The sequence below is a fragment of the Suricata suricatta genome, chromosome 4 (assembly GCF_006229205.1).
Source record: "Suricata suricatta isolate VVHF042 chromosome 4, meerkat_22Aug2017_6uvM2_HiC, whole genome shotgun sequence".
Lineage (NCBI taxonomy): Eukaryota > Metazoa > Chordata > Mammalia > Carnivora > Herpestidae > Suricata > Suricata suricatta.
In genome coordinates this window covers 23,087,029-23,092,822 of record NC_043703.1, presented here as the reverse complement: position 1 = coordinate 23,092,822, position 5,794 = coordinate 23,087,029, and the positions used below count along the sequence as shown (strand labels likewise).

The 5,794-nt window shown below is 35.7% G+C and overlaps 1 pseudogene; it reads left to right on the top strand.

The window, feature by feature from the left end:
• Positions 1-2,830: 2,830 nt before the first annotated feature.
• LOC115289254 lies at positions 2,831-3,962 on the top strand (annotated as a pseudogene).
• Positions 3,963-5,794: the final 1,832 nt, after the last annotated feature.

Sequence of the window (5,794 nt, the reverse complement as noted above, 5' to 3'; positions counted from 1 at the left end):
GAGAGAGAGAGAGAGAGAGAGAGAGAACATGTGGGAGGGACAGCGAGAGAGGGAGAGATAGATAGAATTCCAAGCAGACTCTGCACTGTCAGCACAGAGCCCCATGCAGGGCTCAAATTCATGAACCAGGAGGTCATGACCTGAGCCAAAATCAAGAGTTGGATGCTTAAATGACTGAGCCACCCAGGTGTCCCTAAAGATTATAGTTTTTTTTTTCTTTTTCCTATTTCAGCTTTCTCTTTATAACACCATTATATGTACTATACATTATGTTTATTGATTATTGTCTAATATTTCCTTTTGGAATGTCAACTCCTGGAGGGCAGAAATATTTATACAAGAGTGTATTTTAGGTACATAGAAAATGTCTGATCACATCAGTAATTAGTTGTTGACTACAAAAATACAGGTAATATTTATTTCTATGGTTAAAAGCCTTAATTCAAAATCACTGCTTTTCAAATGATCTTTATATATTCTAGCTTTTATACTGAGCTTTGCTTAACTTGTCCACTTAGAAGCCTATTTCATCTTTAAAAAAAATGTTTCCTCTAAATTCTAAACATGTCTCACCTATTCATTAAACCTGTAAAAATCTGTCTCAAATCCATTTTAGAATGAGAAATTTGACTCATCTCATTAGTTAGAAGTGATTTCTCCCCATACAAAACTACTGGAGCACTTATTAGTATCACTTACCTGATTTTTAATAAATATAATGCAAATTGTTACTGAATTTAATAATAATGAAAGATTATTAATTATGTTACCAACTAAATTATAACACTCCATGAGTAATTTATGCATATATATGTATTGCATTGTATGTATATATACATAATTTGTACTGTTTGGTTTTCCAATTAAATCAGAAAATAGGCATTAACTATATGAAAATGACTTTATGAATTATGTAAAATTAATAAGTTATATATACCACTTAATTATTCCATAAGAAAGTGCTCTTTTTAATTATTTTGTAGTTATTTTGTTGCTAAATAAAAATGTGTAATTTTGGTTTCTCTCTATAGGATGGAAAGGAAAAGAATATCATTTCTTTAAATGAATTTGATATAATTAGGATGCTGCTAATTCTATTGTATTTTAATAGCTACAAATCAAGGATCCACTAAGGCTCAGTAAGTCATGAGGAAGGTTAATGGCTAGAGAAATTAATTCAATTTATTTCGTAATTCAAACTGAAAATCCAAAGGAAGTTTTTGTGTCCTCTGTTGAGGGGCAAATGTTCTGGTAACAATTCTTATAGCATATTAATGACACAAGGAAATGAGAGTATTCTATTTTATCTTCAAATTGCAACTAGGAAGTTCTTATGTTTAACAATCATAATAACATTTAAAGATAAAAATAATTCTAATCACACTCACATAAAGCTTTTTATTAAAATAGAAAACTCCATTGTCTTAGAAGAAATATGTGCCTCACATGTTGTCTATTTACATTCCCAATTTTTTAAAAAAGGTCTGCATTTATTTCATATAAAACTTAAAAATAATATCTTTTACATGTTTATTAGGTTTAGTTCCAAAGGATGACCTAATCTTGTTTATTTATCCCTCTTTATAATTTTATGAATTAAATAAATTATTATATATGTTATAAATTACTACTCAAATCCTCATATTTCTACATGGCGGTACTATTATCAGGGGACAATTATGAATGCAGTGTGAACAGGTACAAGATGGCGCTGGTGACCAGTGCCACTTTTACATAAGAGAAAAGAGTAATTTAGAGAGAGAGAAGTTTAACAACTTATTCAAATTCAGAAGCCCACTGAAATATATAGAACTAGCACCTGAACCCAAGTCAAAACCTAAATCAGATCAAGACAATTATCTCAAACCCTTACAATAGCTTTGACTAAATGTCAAAACCTTTTTATGGCATACAAGGTATACAAAATCTAGCTTCATCTTTCATTTTTACTCCACTCCTTACCTAGCAATCTCTCTTTTATTTCATCTTTTAAAACACACTGGAATTCTTGTTCTTTCCTAAAAGAATGTAGACAGACTCTTTACCAAGGCGCGCCTTCAAACACTGAGGTTTCCCCTCCAGACACCTTCTAACCCTTTAACCAGATACCATTTTCACAGTGGCAACACTTGCAACACTACAATTAGTACCCCTTTGCTTGATTTTTGTTTCTCTATGGCACATATCACTGACTGACCAAGTACATGTTTGACCCATTAATTTGTTTATTGACTATGTCATATTTTTAGAATATAATATACATGAGATTTGGAAAGTTTATGAGTTTTTTCTGATATAGTTCCTTGGCTTAGAAAAGTATTTGGAACAAAGCGGTACTCAAAAAATGTTTCTTGGCTGAAACTGCCCAATATTGTCAAATTGTCTCCCAAAGTAGTTGTTCAATATGTAAATGTCCACTCTATGAATGTTCTTGTTTTCACACCACAATTTACATTATAAAACTTGGTTTGTTTTGTAAATTGGCATGTAGAAACATTTATTTCATTATTACTATAAATTATAAATCATTAAGTTATGAGATGTGCTGAGCACATTTCCATTTTGTCTCTCTTTTGCTGGTAACTGTTTCATTTACTTTGCTCACTGTAGGTCAACTTTTGTTCCCTTTTATTATTGATTTTTAATAATTATAATATATTTAAAAATTGATATTTGGGCTATAGGTGTGTTACTTATATTCTTTCATTTCTGTTTTTTTTTAGCTTTGCACTTTATTTTAATTATGCTGTCAAATTTTGAATTGTTCTACATGGCGAGGGAGAGGCCACTACCTGGACTGCATCTAATCCCGAGCTCTTAGACTAAAATCATGCCCAAGTTCAAGCAACGAAGAAGAAAGCTAAAAGCCAAAGCAAAAAGATTATTCAAAAAAAAGAGAAGCCTCTCACTTTCAGCCCAAACCAATTACAACTCCTCCTCAGCCACCCTCACCAGAAAGAGTGGTTATTCCTTCAGCAGATTTAACCCTTAGCAGAAGCTGGCTAAGATCATCCTGGAACTTCAGATTTCCCAATATCAAAGACACAGTAAAACTTTGGACAAATAGAGTGTGGTCTATTTACAACTGGTGCCAGAACTGCATAGCCCAGAGTTTAGAAGTATTGAAAGGCACCATCTTTCCATCCCGTTCCTGCCACCGAGAACTTCACAGTCTAAAACAACGGTTTTGCACTTTGGAAAGTGAATTACGCAAGCTCCAGGAAGCTCTGAAGACCGTCTTGGAAAATTCTTCCTGCCCACGTTGTGGTCACACAGGTCACACAAGTGGTAAACTTATAAACGTGCCTGCCTGTGCTCCAAACCATCCCTGGGGAATCCAGAGCTGTACTTCCTCCCGCCCTGCCACAGCCGGCCACCCGTCTTCCCCCTCTCCCACCTCCGCCTCCGCCCCCTCCACCTCCTCCTCCACCTCCGCCTCCACCGCCTAGAGCACCTTTGCTGCTTGGAAAATCTAATCGCACTAAAGCACTTCAGGCCGGACCATTAAAAAAAGATGGACCCATGCGAATAACAGTTGAAGATCTACTGACTGTGAAATTAAAGAAGACACAGTGTTTTGATGAAAGGAAGAAGCTTGTATCATCACCAAAGACACGGAATCCGCTAGGTACTGTCTCTGACCTGCAGCATGTCACCCTGAAACCGAACTCCAAAGTGCTATCAACTCGAGTTACAAATGTCTTGATTACTCCCGGTAAAAGCCAGATAGATCTGCAGAAACTACTTACAAAAGTCAATGTAGAGAGGAGCTCAGGTGGAACCCCTCTAACCAATAAAGAAAATATGGACACAAGAACTGGACTGACTCCAGTAATGACCCGGGCCTTGAGGAGAAAGTTTCAGATGGCTCACCCTAGAAGCCCAACTCAAACTCTGCCACTTTCTACAAGCAGCTTTGATGAACAAAACTGATGCCAACTCATCCTGACTCCATGTGATGATCTATAAAATACACGGATAAAATTACCCCAATTCTTTTTTTAATATAGTAGAGAATGTATAAATAATTATACTAATATATAATTCCATCTGAAGAATTAAAGTATGTGTGGAGCCCTCATACATACTATGATACAAAGTGGGTATTTGGATATGTTTTAGTTTACATGATGAATAAAAGAACAGATAGGAAAATGGAATCCCCAAAGTGATGTTTATCCTGCAGCTACTCAAATTAAGCTGGAGAGGTTGTTCAGATCTAACTAGGTAACAGGTTTGTCCTCAGTAGGTAAAGTTATGGCATTAAGTAAACTGGTTCCCATTCATCTTCCGTATCCTCAGGTAATTAAAAAAAAAGTATTTCAGCCCATAAAGCTAATGCATTCACTAAGTGCTACAGACTTGATCAGTAAAAAAGTCTGATAGTAAACAGAAAGTTAAGAGGTAAGACCCTCCCCCTCCCAACTCAGTTATTTTCCAAAAGGATTCAAAGCAAAATGTCCGATAAACCTTAAAATTTGAACATATCATTTCTAGCATTTAGAAATGATATCTAGCATTTAGAAATGATTCTATCTGGCTCACTGAAGTCTGAAATATTCCTTTCTTTGATATTTGCTGTCCACATTCATGCAGCTAAATGTAAGTTTTACAAGGGCCTCAATATAACCTTATAATGTCCCCAGTGGCTTGCCAAGGATTATTTGAAGTCCATAGCAGATTCACTGTGAGACCTAATTCCTGTCTTCAGCAGCCTATTGTTTCAATAACAATAATGTACACCTCACTGGATTTTTGTTCTTTCCTGCTACTCCAGGGTTGCAAGATTTAGCAACTACAAATATATTACTAAATTTGAATTTCAGATAAACAACTAATAACTTTTAAATATAAATATGTCATGTTAAACAATGAGTAGTTTATTTTAGCATAAGTGTGTCCCAGATATTTCATGGGAGATATTTCTACTACAAAAAGTATTCATCATTTATCTGAAATTCAGATTTAACCGGCATTCTATATTTTATCTGGGACCCTTACCGGTCAGTCCCCTGCACATTTGCCAAGTATTTCTGGGAGCCCCCAGCTTGTCAGACATGTCTACTTAGCATTGGGCACAACTAGGAACCCCATAACTAATGTGTTAAGTATCAAAGAGGAAGGGGAACTTTCATTAGAGAGAGTTCCTGTGACTGAAGGCAAGGATTAGCTTTGATGCTGATAATGCCCCCTGCAGTTCCAAGAGCAAGGGGAGCAGCTGCCCAGGGATGGGGACCCAGGGGTTTTAGATCTTCCCTGAACTTTCTAGCCTGACAGGAAGCAGCTACAAAGATGATATCCTCGAAATATATATACCCTGGCTAGCATAGGCTAAAAAAGATATGCTAGTTATTTCCCAGAAATGCCTATATTTCCGCAAATTGCTTTGAGATGCCAAATAGAGTGTTGTGTCACCAGACTGGAAAGCAGACCTGAGCATGATGTTTTGTTCTTATGAGACCCATATTTATGGTTACAACACATTTATGAATGAAAATTAAGCAGGTAATAAAATTAAGAAACATACCTGCTTCTAGTTAGAAGAAAAATGCTAGCTACATTTACATTATATAAGAATAAAGGAAATGATCACTCAGAATGAAACATTTGAGTATTTGTAACAGTATTTTATGGGGCACTTATAATGCTTATATTGATAAAACAGCATGTACTGTTTTAATTTAATTGAAATGACTTGATGAGCACCTGGGTGGCTCAGTCTGTTGAGGATCCAACTCGAGTTCAGCTCAGGTCATGATCCCAGGGTTGTGGGATCATGCCCCCTGTCAAGCTC